The following is a 20945-nucleotide window of genomic DNA, read 5'->3' on the forward strand; positions in this document are numbered from 1 at the left end:
GGCTCCTTCCTCAAAGTCACACAGCTGACAAGTGGTGGAGCAGGGATTCGAACCCACAACTCCTGACTCCCAAGCCTGTGCTCTTTCCACTAAGCCACACCGCTTCTCAATAATGATAAATGTGATGGAATGATTAAATGAACATTATTAGTACAGTATAGCAGATTAGATAAAGCACGTTTCCTACCCAAAAGGAGGTTACAGTCTAGAGGGTGGACACTCAAAAAATAGCTTTATTGATACTCCTCCCCTCTCTCTTTCTCCCCATATGAATAAACTTATTTTTGTGAGGGATGAGGAAGGCCAGGGTCCCAAATTCACTCCTCTAATGTACAATAGAACATTACAACAGAATGAGCAGACACATTCCCTGCCCATAATGAGCTTACAGTCTAGAGGGGGAGACTGACATTAATATGAATAAATAATTCATAACATGTAATTTAAAGATCTACACATAAGTGCTAGGGGGTTGAGGGTGGGGATGCTTTCAAAATATATCCTTCCTTCACTTAGCAGGAAAATAATCCGTCAGGAGCATAATTTAATACTGTGCAAAGTCCTAAGCTTTCCCTAACCAGCTCGAAGTAGATTTTCTGGCTTTTCCCTCCCAAGGACTTGGACAAGCACTTCAAACCTTGAAGTAAGCTGATATTTTCACCTCATAAAAATACTTTAGCATGTACACCTGAGAAGAGGAAAAATGTGACATTTTCTGGTGGCTTATAGGGAGGATCATATTCCCCTTTCCTGAAAGCAAGCAAGAAATGGAAAAAATCTTCATTTCCAGATATCTGGAGGAGGAAGGGGGAAAAGAAATGTGGTGCCTGCAGAATCCTTACAGCCCGTGATTTCTAAGAAAGCTTTTTGGGTAATTAATGAAAAAAATGCATTATCCCCTTTAGCATTAACTTCAGTGTTTGGCACAGTCAATTTTGGTTTCCCCCTCTCCCACCTCTCCCTTCCAGGACCGTCCCACCCCCAAAATTTGAATGCGTAGGGAAGGACAGGGATGGGGTATATCACCAGACAATAGTCATAATAATTACGGTATTTGTTAAATGCTTATTATGTGCCAAGCATTGTTCTAAGTACTTGGGTAGTTACAAGGTAATCAGGTTGGACACAGTCCCTGTCCCACATGGAACTAACAGTATTTATCCCCATTTTACAGATGAGGGAAGTGAGGCCCAGAGAAGTTAAGTGACTTGCCCGAGGTCACACAACAGACATGTGGCAGAGCTGGGATTAGAATCAGCATCCGCTGGCTCCCAAGCCCATGCTCTTTCCACTGGGCCATGCTGCTTCTCATACTGCTCCTGCTGCTTTCCTGGAGTATTGGGAAAATAATGGAAAAGTAACAGGAATATCCCAGTATGTTGGTGTTCTTGCGGGCTGCGATGGTCAAGTCTGTGTCTGCTCCTGGAGATCCAAGCCAGTAAGTAGCCATTTGGAGCAAGAAGGCAGTCAATGGAAGTAAGTTCCTTGAAGGCAGTGCTTGTGTCTACTAATCTTATTGCAATCTTCCAAGCTCCCATTAAGTCCCTCAGGGTTCAGATCTGCGTCCCCTTTTATTGTCCATCTACACAAACTCCCTTGGAAAACTCATTCCTTCCCAGGGCTTCAACTCCCACCTCTATGCGGTTGATACCCAAATCTCCATCTCCGGCCTGGATCTCTCTCCCTCTCTCCAGTCTCGCATCTTCTTTTGCCTTCAAGACATCTCTACTTGGGTGTCCTCCTGTCATCTCAAACTTAACATGTCCAAAACAGAACTCCTTAGCTTCCCACTCAAACCCTATCATCTCCCTGAATTTCCCATCGCCGAAGATGGCACCACCTTCCTTCCCGTCTCACAAGCTTATAGCCTTGGTGTTGTTCTTGACTCCTCTCTGTCATTCAACCCACATCTTCAATCCATCACTAAATCTTGCCTGTCCCACCTTCACAATGTTGCTAAAATCTGCCCTTTCCTCTCCATCCAAACTGCTTCTGTGTTAATAAAATCACTCATTCTATCCCACCTGGATTACTGCATCAGCCTCCTCACTGTCCTCCCAGCCACTTGTCTCTCCCCACTCCAGTCCATACTTCACTCTGCTGCCTGAATCATCTCTCTACAGATACATTTAGGACGTGTCACCCGTTCCTCAAAAAACTCAAGTGGTTGCCCATCAACCTTCGCATCAAACAAAAACTCCTCACCATTGGCTTTAAAGCTCTCCATCCCCTTGCCCCCTCCTACCTCACTTCATTTCTCTCCTTCTACAACCCAGCCTGCACACTTTGCTCCTTTCGTGCTAACCTTCTCACTGTGCCTCCATCTCGCCTATCACACTACTGACCCCTGGCCCATATCCTGCCTCTGGCCTGGAATGCCCTGTCTTCTCAAATCTGCCAGACAATTACTCTCCTCCACTTCAAAGGTTTATTGAAGGCACATCTCCTCCAAGAGTCCTTCTCAGACTGAGCCCCACCTTTCCTCATCTCCCACTCCCTTCTATGTAGCCCTGACTTGCTCCCTTTGCTTCTCTCTCATCCCAGCCTCATAGAACTTATGTACAGATCTGTAATTTCATTTATTTGCATTGATGGCTGTTTCCCCCTCATCTAGACTGTAAGCTCGTTGTGGGCTGAAAATGTGTCTGTTTATTGCTCTATTTTACTTTCCCAAGAGCTTAGTAGAATGCTGTGCACATAGTAAGCACTCAATAAATACAATTGAATCAATCAGTGAATGAACTCTTGGACTTTTAAAAGTGAGATGGCGGAAAAATCCCCAACTTTCTCCCAATATCCTAGTCTGCCCATTTCACATCTCTGTTGGCTGAATACCAGGGCTGAGGAAGAGAATCTGGGTTCATTGGCTCCACCACTTCTCTGCTGGGTGATCTTGGGCAAGTCACTTCACTTCTCTGTGCCTCAGTTCCCTCATCTGTATGTGGGACAGGGACGGTGTCCAACCCAATTAGCTTATAGCTACCCCAGTGTTTAGAATAGTGTCTGGAACATAGTAAGTACTTAACAAATACCGCAATTATTTTTATTATTATTATTATTAGTTGGCTCTTTCCTATTTTTCCTCTGAACTGGAAGCTCGAGAAGCCCAAAATTAGCACCAAATATTTTAAACGTTTTATGGTTGCTCGGTGTTTCTGTAGTGCCAGTTTGTTTTCTATTCATTCTGACATCTCACAACTCTAAGTGCCCAGTGTCGGCCTGTAGAAGGCCTGCCATAATCCACCTTTATCCATTAACAGACACTCAATCACTAAAGCGCTTACTAGACTAAACATATTTATCCAACCAAATCACACTTTACAATGCAAATCTGCCAATCAGGTCCCGGCTATTAACGAGGAACTGCTTTAAGGGGATTTTGGTGTTTGTGCTGTGAAGAGTCTGCTTACCTCCAACAAACCACTAAAACAAATTAACATAGCTGTATCCTCATAAAAGAAACCAGATATCCTGTTGTGAAAATAGAAAGCTTGGTAGGGTAGGCCTCCTTTGATGATTAACAGCGTGGCAGACAAGACTTCAGACTACAAATCTGGTGACCACAGAGTCATTAGAAATCCCCAGCGTTAGGTTTTTGATAACTTTAAAAGCAAAATTTAAATGTAGCATTTGGATAACTCAGTAAGTCATCGACTTACTACATTACGGTTATAATTCGCAATAGGCATGGTAATTGTTGGATAAGACTTCCTAATTCTAATCGCTCCTTCATCCAAGATTTTCTTGTAAAAGTCCTTGCATTAGTCAAAATAAAATCCAAGAGACACAAATGTGGTAGTAATAATAATCCGTTTTATTAGCCTGGTGAGGGGGAAGAGAACAAAGCTTTGAAGACTTCAAAGTTCTGACCAGAAAAAAAAAAAATCCAGAATGGGAGAAACACATATTCATTCTGCTCTTTTGTTAGGGTCCTTGGCAAGAAGTAGCATCATCGCATGTTCCTTTCCCAAGCTGAGGAAAAGCTACCCCATTCATGCTGCCTTGCCAACTTGAGTTCGTCAAAAGCAGCATAAAACGGTCTCGTGTTTTCATCTCACTGTCTTAAGCCTTTCAGATTTATCGATAGGATAGCTCCTTTAAATACCAATATTTTAAAGCAGCGTTTGACATTGCTTTGGATGGCATTTATTAAGCGCTTACTCTGTGCATATGCTAGGCAGCAAGTAAAAGTGAGCTTGGATTTCCTGAGAGCAGATGAGTAGAGAAGGGGAAAGTAGCAATTACTACAGTAAGCGCTTAACAAATACCACTATTCTTCTTCTTCTTCTTCTTCTTCTTCTTATTATTATTATTATTACAGCAGGCATTATTAACCCAAATGGAAGCTCCTCTGCATCAAACCCTTTCTCTGGCACCAGTTTAAACTATATATTTCCCATCTTGATTGTTTCCTCAAACAATGAGGGTTTTTGGATTTTATTAGCCTTTACCAACACTTTTGGGGAAACTTTATAAGCACCTAGAAGAAGTTTTATTTTGGGAGGGCAAACTCGGTCCTGGAGTCGTTTCCAAAATGAGGGAGCCACAACATCGATAGTTTGTAAAGATCAGTGTAGTGTGCAGGCGAATGCTGGAAATGCATAAGGCAGAAATAAAGTTGTCATACAGAAGAATATCTCTTGGTGGTGTAGAAATTTACCGTGTATTCCAAGAGATTGGCAAAACAAGTCCTCTGCCTAAATGCATTTAAATAGCCTGAAAAAGCACTGAAACTAAGCCCTTCTCCATATCTGTATTCAAACTAATCCTGCCACTATCAAGCATTATGCTGAATGGAAGAATCTCATTATTGGAATTCATCAAGGAGAGATTGGCTGAAATCCTATTTCTTAGTTATGCTGGCAAACTGCCATAATATACTTGTAAAGATCCCCTCGATTTGCTTACATTTTGAAATTAAAATTCTAAGATGTGAACAAATGCCAATAATTTTAATGAATGTTTTATATGTACATCGAAGTATTGGATACATAGAATATCAACATCGCATGGATATAGATTAATGTAGGCATTCAGACACGGAGTAATAAATGTTTTATGAACATCGATACTGCTTTGGGTATGGCACTGAATACAGCAGCCATTTGTGGAAGGGTGTACATAAACCTAGAGCTTTTAACAAAGGCACACCCACAGACGTATGCACACAATGAGAAGCCATATGGTTTAGTGGAAAGATCACAGATCTGGGAGTCAGTGGACCTGGGTTCTAATTCCGGCCCTGCTGTGTGGCGGGGGCAAGTCACTTAACTTTTCTGCTCCTCTGTTTCCTCATCTGTAAAACAGGGATGAAATACCTATTCTCTCTCTCATTTAGACTCTGAGTCCTGTGACCTAATAATCTGGTATTTACCCCCGGCACTTTGTACAGTGCTTATCACATAGTAAGCTCTTGAATATCACAATAATGAAAGTGGAAAATATTCAATAAAATATTAGATGTCAGCCTTCTACCTTAAATCCCCACTTTCCTGAACAAGTTACCAGAGACCTCACTCAGCTCCACTCCTAACCACACCTTTAGGCTTGAACCATGATTTCAGAACCACCTGGTGTTAATCAATCCATCGTATTTAAGGGCTTACTCTGTGCAGAGCACTGAATTGAAAGCTTGGGTGACTGCAATGGATTATTTGGACATGATCCCTTCTCTCAAAGACTTTACAATCTCGGGGGCTTCTAAGTGAACTTTTTTTTATGCAGTTGTTACGTGTTCAGTGAAAAAAAACTGCATGTTTCCTGCTTCCAGAGGTATGAATGAGGTCATGAAGGAGTGTGTGTGTGTGTGTGTGTGTGTGTGTGTCTGAAATCAATATCATGGCTGGTCTGTACTGGCCCAATCTAAGCAGAGGTTGGAAAAATGTCATAGTTTTGGCCTGCCTCAACTGCGTAGATCACACTGCCTGCTTAGCTATCGATGGGAGATTTTATTATTCTGGCCACGTATTGTCACAGTTCAGCACTGTTTGGGATTTGGGGGGAACCCAGGATTCTGAGCTTGTGGAAAGAGGACATTTTGGTCGGATGATTGGGTCCTCATGAGGTCTTCTTATTAGCTCAAACGTGTTACCCAATCGGGAGTTGCCGCTCAGGGGTCTAGCAGCCTATACCACCTCTTCTCTCGGTTAACTGTTTAAGGTGAAATAATGGGGACCCCTCTTTCTGATTCTTTCATTTAGTTTTACAGCATCAGATGAATTCAAGGCTACTATTCCTTCCTAGAAAGAGGAAAGAAAATAGTAGACTCAACTGGTCGATCGATCAGTGAACACAAGTTGAGCGCTAAGCACTGAAATAAATGCTTGGGAGAACAGAATGGTAACCTCTAAGGACTTGATATGAATAACAATAATAATAATTATGGTATTTGTTAAGCACTTACTCTGTGCCAAGCACTGTTCTAGATACTGGGTTAGATACAAGGTAATCTGGATGTCCCACATGGGGCTCACACTCTTAATCCCCATTTTAAAGATGAGGCAACTGAGGCACAGAGAAGCTAAGTGGCCTGTCCAAAGTCACACAGCAGACAAGTGGTGGAGCAGGGATTAGAACTCAGGTCCTCTTACTCCTCAGCTCATGCTCTAAGCCATGCTTCAGCCCCACATAATTTATATACACATCTATAATTTCTTTTAATGTCTGTCCCTGTAAACTGTCAGCTTAGACTGTAACTGTAACTGTAACTTGTAACTGTAAACTGTTAGAACAGTGCTTTGCACATAGTAAGCGCTTAACAAATACCGTCATTATTATTATTATTATTAAGCTTCTTATGGGCAGGGAACATGAACACCAACTCTGTTCTATTGTACTCTTCTGAGTGCTTAGTACAGTGGTCTTTACACAGTAAGTTCTCAATAAATATGATTGATTGAGTCCCTGCCCTCAAAGAGATTTCAGTTCAATGGGGGTGAAAGAAAATCATTATTTACCACAGGCGTTGGAGGAAGAACAATGATATAGCAGAAAGCAATGCAACCATGTCAGCTGAATAAATGAGTGTACAAATTAATATAGAAACATAAATACCATCTGTATGCAAGTGCTAAGGATAGGCATACATGCCTCCCCTCAAGAGGCATACATAAAAGAGAAACAGCACGGTCTAATGAAAAGCATGTAGGGCTGGGAGTCAAAGGACCTGGGTCCTAATTCCAATCAATCAATTTATCATATATATTGGGCACTTACTATGTGCAGAACACTGTACTAAGCATTTGGGAGAGTATAATACAACAGAATTGGCAGACGTGTTCTCTGACCAAAACACACTTACAGTCTAAAGAGGTAGACATTAATAGAAATAAATAACTAATTTATAATATATAATTAAAAAAATATGTACGTAAGTGCTGTGGGGCTAGGGGTGGGGACAAATTCCAGATCTGCCACTAACCTGCTGGGTGACCTTGGGAAAGTTGCTTAACTTCTCTGTGCCTCAGTTTCCTCAACTGTAAAATGGGGATTCAATACTTTTTCTCCCTCCGAAACTAAGTCCAGAGAAGTGAAGTGACTTGCTCAAGGCTACACAGCAGACAAGTGGCAGAGCCGGGAATTAGAACCCATGACCTTCTGACTCCCAGGCTGAGCTGGAATAATTAGAACCTTCTGAGTCCCAGGGCCATTCTCTGTGTTCACTCCACCATACTTGCCGTCTTCTAGACTGTGAGCCCACTGTTGGGTAGGGACCGTCACTATATGTTGCCAACTTGTACTTCCCAAGCGCTTAGTACAGTGCTCTGCACACAGTAAGCGCTCAATAAATATGAATGAATGAATGAATGAATGAATCTAATAGGGAAGACAAGGATGCACATAATGGGCATAAACAGTGGGAATGGGAAATAAAACAGATTCGAGTGGGAACCACAAAGAAGTGGAGTAAATTGAGTAAACTGGAACATAAATGGTGAGTTAAGAGGAATAAGTTGTTACTATGTACAAAAGTACTGAGATGGCTGGGAGGTGGTAATGAGTCAGAGAAAACTTCCTGGAAGAGGTGGGTTTTCAGGAGGGATTTAAATGGCGGAAAGAGATATTGTTTGGTGGAATTGAAAGGTGCGTGTATGGGGGCAAGGAGTGTGAAGGGAGGGAGGAAGGCTGTTCCAGAAAAGGGGGGAAGGCATAGTTGGTGATGGGAGAGAGCAGAGAACTAGCTAAAGTGGCAGAGACTGTGAACCCCACTTGGGACAGGGAATGCATCCAACCCAATTTGCTTGTATTCACTCCAGCGCTTAGTACACATACTAAGTGTGCAACGAATACCACAGTTATTATTATTACCTGGGCAGCATTAAAGATCATGAAATGGGATGATAATGATAATAACGTGGTATTTGTTAAGCCTATTATGTGCCAGGCACTGTACTAAGAGCTGAGGTGGATACAAGCAAATCAGGTTGGACACAGTCCCTGTCCTACATGGGGCTCACAGTCTCAATGCCCATTTTACAGATGAGGTATCTGAGGCCCAGAGAGGTGAAGTGACTTGCCCAAGGTCACACAGCAGACACCTGGCAGAGCTGGGATAAGAACCCATGACCTTCTGTCTCCCAGGTCTGTGCTCTCTCTGCTACGCCGTGCTGGGATAAACCAGGTGAAGAGGGTGACTATTTAAAGAGCATACAGGTAGAGATTCTTGAAGGTTTATTAACACTCTCCTTCTCCCAAACTGACACTGACTCCCTGTTGCTTCTTGTATTTAAACCACTCTCTCCCTCTTTTATGATTTTTCGTTAAATGCTTATTATGCGGCCAAGCACCACTCAAAGCACCAGGTTAGCTACAAGTCTATCAGGTTGGATACAGTCCCTGTCCCACATGGGGCTCATGGTTTAAGTAGAAGGGAGTAGGATTTAATCCTCATTTTGCAGATGAGAAAACGGAGGCACAGAGAAATGAAGTGACTTGCCCAAGGTCAGACAGAAGGTAGGTGGCTGAGTTGGGATAAGAACTCACATCCTCAGACTTCCAGGCTCGTGCCCTTTCCACAAGATCACCCTGTTTTTCTTCCCTCTTTTCCCAGATCCCCCCGAGAGTCATTTTCCCCAGACTCAGCCACCCTTCACCAAAAGCATCAAGGCTCTCTTAATTGTCTCCTTCTTAACTCTTCTCTTGCTAATAATAGTAATAATTATGATACTTGTTAAGCACTTACTATGTGTCAAATCCTGTTCTTAGCACTGGGATAGACACAAGTTAATCAGGTTGGCCCCAATCCCTGTCCCACATGGGGCTCATACTCTTCTTTTATGAGAAGCAGCGTGGCTCAGTGGAAAGAGCATGGGTTTGGGAGTCAGAGGTCATGGGTTCTAATCCCTGTTCCACCTCTTGTCAGCTGTGTGACTTCGGGCAAGTCACTTAACTTCTCTGAGCCTCAGTTACCTCATCTGTAAAATGGGGATTAAGACTGTGAGCCCCACGTGGGACAACCTGATCACCCGGGCTTTCGAGTCAGACATCAGGGGTTCGAATCCCGCTCCACCGCTTGTCACCTGTGTGACCTTGGGCAAGTCACTTCACTTCTCTGGGCCTCAGTTACCTCCTCTGTAAAATGGGAATTAAGACTGTGAGCCCCACGTGGGACAACCTGATCACCTTGTAAATTCCCCAGTGCTTAGTACAGTGCTTTGCACATAGTAAGCGCTTAATAAATGCCATTAGTATTATTATTATTATTTAGAACAGTGCTTTGCACATAGTAAGCACTTAACAAATGCCATCATTATCATTATTATTATTATTATTTTTCATCTCATTTTACAGATGAGATAACTGAGAAACAGAGAGGTTAAGTGACTTGCCCAAAGTCACACAGCAGACCTGTGGTAGAGCCAGGATTAGAACCCAGGTCCTTCTGACTCTAAGGCCTGTACTCTATCCACTCTATCCAAAAGCACAACCCACCTTGTGCTCTTCACTCCTTCTAAGCTAATCTTCTGTCTTTGCTCTTGACTCTTCCACCTTCAACCCGTCGCTCATACCTTTACCATTTCTTCCGTCCTCCTCAACTAATTCAACCACATCCTTTTCCTCTTTCATCACTCTCCTATAAAGACACTGTTCACTGTGCCTCAGATGATCTATCTGGGGATCTTTCCTTCTAAATACCATATCCTGCCTTACTCATAAGAAACTCATGAGGTCAAACCCATTTGAAGACAAATGGTGAGTCAGACCAAGAAATGGATGAAATTGTAACCTTGCATTTTAATCTTCACTAATTAATCCCGCGCCTTCCCAGTCTTGCTATCTTACCAGTGATTTTAACACTCATGCTTCTATTAGTTTATTTTCATTTTCTTTCATTTTTTTGGGTCTAATTTATTTTCTAATTCTAAACTGTGGTGTAGTCAACAATTTATGCTTAACTATCCCAGTAGATTACAAATTCAGTGAGGGTAGGGATTGAGTCTTTCACTTCTTTTGTGTATTCACCAAGTAACCAGGTCAGTTCCCGGGACACTGCTCAAGATAACAACAATAATAATAATAATAATAGTATTTCTTAAGACTTTACTATGTGCCAAGCACCGTTCTAAGTGCTGGGGTAGATACAAGGTAATCAGGTTGTTCCACGCAGGGCTCACAATCTTAATCCCCATTTTACAGAGGAGCTAACTGAGGTACAGAGAAGTTAAGTGACTTGCCAAGGTCACACAGCAGATAAGTGGCAGAGCAGGGATTAGAACCCACATCCTCTGACTCCCAAGCCTGGGCTCTAGCCACTAAGCCATGTGTACACAGCAGCTTGAGAAGCAACACGGCTTAGTGGACAGAGCATAGGCCTCGGAGTTTGAAGGACCTGGATTCTAATCTTGGCTCCACCACTTGTCGGCTGTGAGCCTTGGATAAGTCACTTCATTTCTCTGTGCCTCAGTTACCTCATCTGTAAAATGGGGTTTACTACCATGAGTCCCCTGTGGGACAGGGACTGTGTCCAACCTGATTAGTTTATTCCTACCCCAGGGAGTATTTATTACTCTATTTATTTATTTATTTTACTTGTACATATCTATTCTATTTATTTTATTTTGTTAATATGTTTTGTTTTGTTCTCTGTCTCCCCCTTCTAGACTGTGAGCCCACTGTTGGGAAGGGACCATCTCTATATGTTGCCAACTTACACTTCCCAAGCGCGTAGTACAGTGCTGTGCACACAGTAAGCACTCAATAAATACAATTGATTGATAGTACGGTGCCTGGACATAGTAAGCGCTTAACAAATAACATTAACCTCCCCCACCCCCCATGAAAACAGGTTCTTGGGACTATTTCCTGCCCTCAGGAATGTAGATTGTGGACTCATTTCCACAACTGCAATAGGAGTGTCGATGCGTTTCCAGCTCCCATTCTGGAAATCAGGCTGTTAGTTTAACATCACAGATAATTATTCACCGTGCCACAGATGATCTATTTTAAGTGTCTAGAATACTGCTCTACACACGATAGGAGCTAAGTATATTTTGTTGATACTAATTCTTTGCTCAGGGTCATGTCCACCAGTTCCCTGACTGCAAATTCATTCATTCATTCAATCATATTTATTGAGCGCTTACTCTGTGCAGAGCACTGTACTAAGCGCTTGGAAAGTACAAGTTGGCAACAAATAGAGATGGTCCCAACCCAACAGCGGGCTCACAGTCTAGAAGGGGGGGGACGGACAACAAAACAAAACATGCCAATATAACTACCTTGCTGGCACAGGGCGTGCCTAATAATGATAATAATAATTACAATTCTAATAATAACAATAATAAAGTACCACTACCAATAATATTAATGACAACTGTGGTATATGTTAAGTGCTTACTGTGTGCCAAGAACTGTACTAAGCACTGGGGTAGATACACTATCATCAGATCCCACATGGGGCTCACAGCCTAAGTAGGAGAGAGCACAGGTATTGAATCCTCATTTTGCTGATGAGGTAACTGAGGTATAGACAAGTGAAGTGACTTACCCAAGGTCACACAGTAAACGAGTGGCAGAGCCGGGATTAGAACCCAGGTCCTTCTGACTCCCAAGCCTGTGCTGTATTCACTAGGTCACAGTGCTTCCAAGTATTAATATATTAAATAATGACTACATTCAGTTATTAATATATCAAGTAATATATCAACAGTTGTAGTTTCTGTTAAGCACTTTCAATGTACCAAGCACTATACATTATACTAAGTGCTTGTGTAGGTACAGGATAATTGTCATACACAGTACCTGTCCCACTGTGTCTCACAGTCTAAGGGGGAGGGAGAACAGGTATTTAATCTCCAGGTATTTAATCACAGTTGAGGAAACTGAGACACAGATGAAGTGAAATGACTTAACCACGGTCACAAAGCAGGCAAATGGCAGACCAGGAATTAGAACCCAGACCTTCTGACGCTGAGGCTTGTGAACTTTCCAGTGGGCCAGGCCTCTTCCTCATCTATACAATGGAGAAGATCCATTTCACAGATGAGGAAACAAAGACAGCCTAAATCAGAGACAGACCTACTCCGACTTAGCTCGGCCACCAATCACAGCATATGGGAAAGGAGGAGTTTTTTTGCGACTGAACAGGAGCTGTAGGATTTCTAATGTGTTCACTGAGTCCTTTTCCTAAAGAGAAGCAGAGTGGCGCAGTGGAAAGAGCCCGGGCTTTGGAGTCAGAGGTCATGGGTTCAAGTCCGGGCTCCGCCAATTGTCAGCTGTGTGACTTTGGGCAAGTCACTTCACTTCTCTGGGCCTCAGTTGCCTTATCTGTAAAATGGGGATGAAGACTGTGAGCCCCCTGTGGGACAACCAGATCACCTTGCAACCTCCCCAGTGCTTAGAACAGTGCTTTGCACATAGTAAGCACTTAACAAATGTTATTATTATTATTATTTCAAGCCAGAGCGTTGGCTATAGCAAAGATGGGCCGACACAGTGGTTGATTTAGATTCAAATCACCATGTTTGTGCATCCACTTCTAAGAGCCCCACCAAAATAATTCAGATAAGCAACTCTTGGACTTGTTTTTCCCTCTGGTGATTAACTGAAAGATCATAGGAACATTTATGTTAAATGCCAAGCGGAAGGGCCATAGTTGGGTGGAAACAGCAGAGAGGAGTGTGATCCCTGGGGAAATATATTTCTCTGGTTAAAGTTGCCTACTTTTCTGGGTTTTTTTCACCCCAAGACTCTCCAGGCTGTGAAAGAAATGCAGATTGTAGACTCATTTTCACAACTGCCATAGGAGTGTCAATGCGTTCCAGCTCCGATTCTGGAAATCAGGCTGTTAGCTTAACATCACAGGTAATTATTCACCGTGCCGCGGATGATCTATTTAAACATTTGTGGTCATCTCTCCTTCTAAATATCGTATCCTGCCTCGCTCATAAGAAACACTGAGGTCAAACCCATTTGGAGACAAATGGTGAGTCAGACCAAGAAATGGGTGAGATTTTAATAATTCATTTTAATCTTCACTGGCTGTAATCTTTTCTTTTCCTATGTTTATTTTGAAGCCCCATTTTACTGGAAGGTTTTGAAGAAGAGGCTTAGAGGGAGGAAAGTGACTCAGTTTTTCCAGGCAAGGGAGGGATTGCATTCCAGGTAGAGCAACCCACTTGTTGTGGACATTTGAAACTTTTTTTGGTTCCCTGCCTGATTTTCTTTGGCTGTAGCCTGATTTCTTTTAGGTCTCAAACCACAGGATAGGTAAAAATGTGCAAATTTGCTTCACATAATGTTCTACTATCCACAGCGATATTTCTCAGTGACACAGGGTGGGAGTTCTCTCTGCCTAATGACAAAATTGCTTTTAATCATTATTGCTAGTCACATATTGTTTACCTAAAACCGATATTAGGACAGCTAATAATAATTCATTCATTCAATTGTATTTATTGAGCACTTACTGTCAGAGCACTGTTCTAAGCGCTTGGGAAGTACCAGTTGGCAACTGCTAGACTTTTCTAGACTTCTCTCCCCCTTCTAGACTGTGAGCCCACTGTTGGGTAGGGACCGCCTCTATACGCTGCCAACTTGTACTTCCCAAGTGCTTAGTACAGTGCTCTGCACACAGTAAGCACTCAATAAATACGATTGATTGAATGAATGAATGAATGAATATATAGAGACGTTCCCTGCCCAACAACGGGCTCACAGTCTAGAAGGGGGAGAATAATAATGTTATTTGTTAAGCATTCATTATGTGCCAGGCACTGTACTAAGTGCTTGGGGTGGATTCAAGCAAATTGGCTTGGGTACAGTCCCTGTTCTGCATAGGGCTCACAGTCTTATTGCCCATTTTTTAGATGAGGTAACTGAGGCACAGAGAAGTGAAGTGGCTTGCCTAAGGTCACACAGCAGACAAGTGGCAGAGCCAGGATTAGAACTCATGACCTTCTGACTTCCAGGCTCGTGCTCTATTAACTACGCCATGTTGCTTCCCAATTAATAGGAAAAATATTGGTTTGTTTTTGAAGGCTTGCCATTATTTCAGATCTCAACCTTTATAAAAATCTCCCCTAGAACCGAAGGAACCACAGACCAGCAAACCAGTCCCACATCGAACTGGTTGTCCCATTCTACACTTCGGGCTTCCCTTTAGATCAGTCGGAAGGGGTTTTCCAGACCTGCCTTGGGACTCCTTATTCCTTGGCCTAGGCTCCATAGGGAAGTTGAGGAGTCTATATTCCTGGAACTATTTAAGGAAGGAATAGAGACCTACCCATCTCGAATGAGCTAGATGAATAGTTTAGTTATTCATCTGCTTGGAAGCAGGAGACTGGACCATTTGACCTTTTAAGGTTCCCTTCAGGCACTGGACATATGATGATGCTGCTGCTGATGATGATAATGATGATGATGGAGTCTCCCATCGTAAGTGACCGATATGTATTCATCCAACTACAAAGGCTTTGGGACTGGAGCATCTACGGATTATAGGCTTTTAGTGGCCATAATATGATGTATGTGTTTACTGCCTGTAGTATGACTCTAATATGATAACATTAGCGAAGATGAAGAATTTTGGAAATCCCAGGCTTTCTTCCATCATTAGTTCGAGCAAATCCCAATTTACATTAGGAAAATGAATGATGGAGTGTGCTTTTTTGGTAAGAAGTTCAGCATTCCAGCAAAAACCCTCATTTTGGTTGATGAATGGTTATTGGCATACAGTAATTTGGCCTATGGTGGTGCAGATGTTGGAAACGTCTGGAGGTTTGACGGGGAAACCGTAATCCCCCTGCTAAGATTCACTGCCTATTAGGGGAGCTTGAGTGATTAAGGAGCTGGAGGGGTTTGATCCATGAGAAAAGATTAACAGGATTAAACACGTGTAGGTTGGCTCAAACAGTGAGGGAGTGTGCGGGTGTGAGTGGGGTGGTGGAGACCTGATAACCACGGGAAGATAATTGAGGGGTTAAACTCTGAGAAGGAGTGCGATTTTGTCAGCACTCCTAAAGGAGGCTAAGATGTAACAGGAAGAAAGGGAAATATTTGGGGAAATTTCCCTAGGAGGGGAGACTTATTAGACTGTAAAATATTCTTCCAAGGGGAGTGCCGAGATTCCCATCCCTTGAGTAATTTGGAGGGGTTCTGGCCTCATGGGGAAATAGATTTGGTGTCTCGCCCATCCCTGATGTTATATTTTACAACTTAGTTACCTAATGATTTGTAATAGCGAGTGACACACTTGGGTTCCATCTATGGACCATTTTGGATCTGTGTCAGTGCTAGTTTAGGGGCATATTTACCTACCTCGCTCCCTTCCGGCATCCATTTTCTAGACTGTAAGGTCATTGTGAGCAGGGAATGTGTCCACCAATTCTGCTACACTGATCTCTCCCAGGTGCTTAGTATATAGTAGGCACTCAATAAATACGATTGATTGATCGATCCATTTTCTGGGAACAAACAAGATGCACTTGTGGGAGAGAGCCTAAAAGTTGAGGGACAGGATCCAACAAATTACGCCTCCCCTTCTTTATTAACCTTCCCCATAGTGTCCTTCAGTTTCGGCTTCCTGTCCTCCATGTGAGACAATTGGGTCAACAGCCACAGGTGAAGGTCCATGGGGGCTGGGTAGAGGGGAGAGTTATACTGTTATATATTATATGTTATATATAATATTATGTGTACATAATATATTATATATTATTTTGTATACGTTATATATATTGAGAAGCAGCATGGCGATAGTGGACAGAGCCTGGGCCTGGGAATCATAAGGTCATTGGTTCTAATCCCGGCTCCACCACTTGTCTGTTGTGTGGCCTTGGGCGAGTCACTTCATTTCTCTGTGCCTCAGTTACCTCATCTGTAAAAACTGGGGATTAAGAATTTGAGCTCAATGTGGAACAGAGACTGTGTTCTACCTGATTAACTTGTATCTACCCCAGTGTTTAGAATAGTACTTGGCACATAATTAGCACATAACAAGCCCCATCTTTATTTATCGCTCTGTAAGCTCTGTAAGTCTGTAAGCTCCTTGTAGGCAGGGAATATGTCAGTTTATTATTGTATTGTATTCTCCCAAGTGCTTAGTACAGTGCTCTGCTCACAGTAAACATTTATTATAAATGATTGAATGAATGAATTGATGGTATTTATTAAGTGCTTATTCTTTGCAGAACCCTTGTATCTACCCCAATGCTTAGTGCCATATGTGGCACATAATAAACACTTAATATATATCATAAAAAACCCCAAAACTGTACTAAGTGCGTGGGAGAGTACAATAGAGTTAGTAGACACTATTTCTACCTTCATAGAGTAAACTGCTAGAAAGCTTGAATGGAATAAACTGTGTGACCTTGGACAAGTCACTTAATTCTTTGTGACTCAGTTACCTCAACTGTAAAATGGGGATTAAGACTGGGAACCCCATGTGGGACAGGGACTGTGTCCAATCTGACTAGCTTGCATCTACCCCAGTGCTTAGTACAGTGTCTGCCACACAAAAGCGCTGAACAAATATTTAAAAAATTCCGGTTTTCTGGCAATTCTTGTTTTTTTATGGTACTTCATTCATTCATTCAATCGTATTTATTGAGCATTTACTGTGTGCAGAGCACTGTACCAAGTGCTTGGGAAGTATAAGTCGGCAACATATGGAGATGGTCCCTACCCAACAACGGGCTCACAGTCTAGTCTATTTGTTAATCACTTACGATGTATCAAGCACTGCACTAAGCGCTGGGTTAGATAAAAGCTAATCAGGTTGGACAAAGTCTATGTCCCACATAGGGCTCACTGTATTACTCCCCATTTTACAGATGAGGGAGGTAAATGAGGCAAAGAGAAGTCGAGTGACTTGTCCAGCAGCAGATGAGTGGCGGAACTGGTATTAGAACCGAAGATTAGAACTCAGGTCCTCCTAACTCCCAGGCCTGTGCTGTATCCACTAGGCCGCATTGCATCTCTTCTTATTTAGAGGTGTCTGGCCCAGGGAGTTCAGCTGCTCTCCCCAATCAATCAATCAATCAATCAATCGTATTTACTGAGCGCTTACTGTGGGCAGAGCACTGTACTAAGCTCTTGGGAAGTACAAGTTGGCAACATATAGAGAGAGTCCCTGCAAAAAAAGACCCCAGACTGCAAGGAGGCAAATGGATGTGATCCTAAGACTATGAGAAATGCATTCTCGGTCAGACCAATGGTGTATCCAACATTCTGTCTCCAGCAATGGTTACTCAGTGTTCGGAAGAATGATAGGAACAGTGAGATTTGGCATCCATCTTAATGGCTTTACATACTTTATGGGCAGTTCAGGACACAAGGCCAAGATAAGTCTGGGTCTTAATCCCATTGAGGAGAAAGCCAGAGCCTCTCTCCGGCTTTGATCATGAGCCCCATGTTGCCCAGGGGCTGTCAGACCTGATTAACGGCTATCTACCCTAGTGCTTAGAACAGTGCTACACACAGTAATGGCTAAAAAAATACCATAATAATGATGGTAATAATAATAACAGCCCATTTTGGGGGAGATTTTGCTAGAGTTATCTAAGGCAGTGTATCAAAAAAAGGACTTTTCTTTTTGAAACCGTAAAGTGGAGAAGCAGCGTGGCTCAGTGGAATGAGCATGAGCTTGGGAGTCAGAGGTCATGGGTTCAAATCCCAGCTCTGCCACTTGTCAGCTGTGTGACCTTGGGCAAGTCACTTAACTTCTCTGTGCCTCAGTGACCTCATCTGGAAAATGGGGATGAAGACTGTGAGGCCCTCGGGGGACAACCTGATCACCTTGTAACCTCTCCAGTGCTTAGAACAGTGCTTTGCACATAGTAAGTGCTTAATAAATGTCATTAAAAAAAAGACCCAAGGGCTTGATTAAATCAGTGCTTCTTGACCTTTTATTATTTTTAAAATGATCTCTTTGAGAGATCTTTTTTTATTCACTTTTCCACCCATAGTGAAGACAAGACAATATGCAACATCTTTGAGGAGTTGGCGGACGTGAGGAGGAGGGTGGCAGGACTTTTTCTTTTGCATCATCATGGAATTTACGGTTAGAACATTGTACATAAATTGTGAAATCTGTGGGGGCTTCTCAAGAAGGAAGATAAGACCTAGGAATGATTAGAGGGTGAGAATCAAATTATTGACTTTCTCTCCCCTGTCCCTCTCCTCTTTTATCCTCATTGCATCCCCTGCTTCTCAGCTGCAAGAACTAGGAACATTTGACCCGAATTCCATGAATTACCAAAGTCCTGATTTGGACAAAGTTACCACTAAATACTAGAGCAGAATCATGAATCTAGAGAATTCACTGCTAGAAAAATGGTTGTGATTTTATAGCAACGCTGAGGAATTCGATTTCAGCAAGGCCCTTTCCAACCCTAATACTCATGAATCAACAAAGGAAGAGAGCACTGCTGAGATTATTCATGGAATAAAAATCTTGGCAAATATCAGTTGTAACTTCAGCAAAGGGCAGTGTTCCCTATTTTTTTATTTGGAGTTTTTCTGGACCCTGAATTCTTCTCCCACCAAGGATGAGGCGAGAGAGAGGCTGAGGCCTAGGCCGAAGTTAGGCCTTACCATCAATAGACGTCAAACTGCAAGATACCCGAACAATCTTCTTGACTTTCTGTCCCCAGAGACAATCGCCACCTCAGGAAACAGGGTTCCCTTGAGGTATAATTAGTGATAGACGCTGGTACCTCTACGGTTTTTTCATCACCCCGGTGAGAACAGTGTCTTACCTCTGGGTTTTGTGTCATTCGGGATTTTTGTTTGCCTGTCTGTGCTAATAATAATGATTATGGTATTTGTTAAGCACTTATTATGTGCCAAGCATGGTAGTAAGCACTGGGTAGGGACTGTCTCTATATGTTGCCAACTTGTACTTCCCATGCGCTTAGTACAGTGCTCTGCACACAGTAAACACTCAATAAATATGATTGAATGAAATGAATAGGATAGATATGAGATAATCAGGCTGGACACATTCCCTGTCCCACAAGGGACTCATAGCTTAAGTAGGAAGGAGGAGGAGTAGAGGGTGGTTACCCCATTTTAGAGAAATGTTCACTGAGGCACAAAATTTTAAGTGACTTGCCCAGGGTCCCGCAGCTGACAAGTGGCAGAGCCGAGATTAGAATCCAGGTTCTCTGATTGCCAGATCCGTGCTCTTTCCCTAGGCCATGCTGCTTCCCACACTAGCTTTATTATAATTGTCACGCTGGTCCTCACAGCTACTAGGTATCAGAGTTGTGTTCTGGTTGAGAACTGGAAACCCTTATCTAGATGACCGCATACTTTTTTTTCTCAAAAGAAGCTGGGTCAATTACTTAGGCATTTGAAAAGTTTACTTCCCAAATGAAGATTCTTTGAGGATTTTTTATTTAGTCGCTAGATGTTAACTGATCTGTGTATATTTACACTTATACAGACATATCAATCCATCATTTATGTTTGGGAGAGTGCAACACAACAGTATGACAGACACATTCTCTGTTCACAATGAGTTTACAGTCTTGAGGGGCAGACAGACATTAATATAAATAAATAAATTATGGATCTGTGCATAAATGCTGTGGGACTGGGGGTGGTGAATAGAGGGAACAAGTCTGGGTGACATAGAAGGGAGTGGGAGAAGAGGAAAGGGGGACTTAGTCAAGGAAGGCCTCTTGGAGGAGATGGGCCTTCAGTAAGGCTTTGAAGGTGGGGAGAGCGATTGTCTGTTGGATATGAAAAGGGAAGGCATTCCAGGTCAGAGGCAGGATGTGGGCAAGAAATCAGCAATGAAATCGATGACAGGGAATATATTTCAGCATAGATAGACCCAGATAGTGGCTCAGCAGAAAGAGCATGGGTTTTGGAGTCAGAGGTCATGTGTTCAAATCCTTGCTCCGCCAACTGTCAGCTGTGTAACTTTGGGCAAGTCACTTAACTTCTCATTGCCTCAGTGTTACCTCATCTGTAAAATGGGGATTAAAACTGTGAGCGCCCCGTGGGACAACCTGATCACCTTGTAACCTCCCCAGGGCTTAGAACAGTGGTTTGTACATAGTAAGTGCTTAACAAATACCATTATTATCATTATTATGCACTTGTTTATCATCTATTTATGTGTTCTTCAGCCTCAAAGATCTCAACAGTAAGATTATTTTCAGTACATGAGGGTGTGACTGACAATCTGTTCTGCTTCATGTGCACAACATAATGGTTGCCTTTTGTGTCATCTGAACAATACAAAAGTCGATGTTTTATTCACATGTGTCTTGGGAAAGAACACTTATTGAAGAGGCTGGAGCAACAACATGTTTTCTTTACTAAAAATGCCTTCTAATGATGACATTTGTTAAGCGCTTCCTATGTGCGAAGCACTGTTCTAAGCACTGGGAGGGGGTACAAGGTGATCAAGTAGTCCCACATGGGGCTCACAGTCTTAATCCCAATTTTACAGATGGGGTAACTGAGGCACAGAGAAGACATGGTCCGGTGGC

This window comes from Tachyglossus aculeatus, chromosome 12 (assembly GCF_015852505.1).
Source record: "Tachyglossus aculeatus isolate mTacAcu1 chromosome 12, mTacAcu1.pri, whole genome shotgun sequence".
NCBI classification, from domain to species: domain Eukaryota; kingdom Metazoa; phylum Chordata; class Mammalia; order Monotremata; family Tachyglossidae; genus Tachyglossus; species Tachyglossus aculeatus.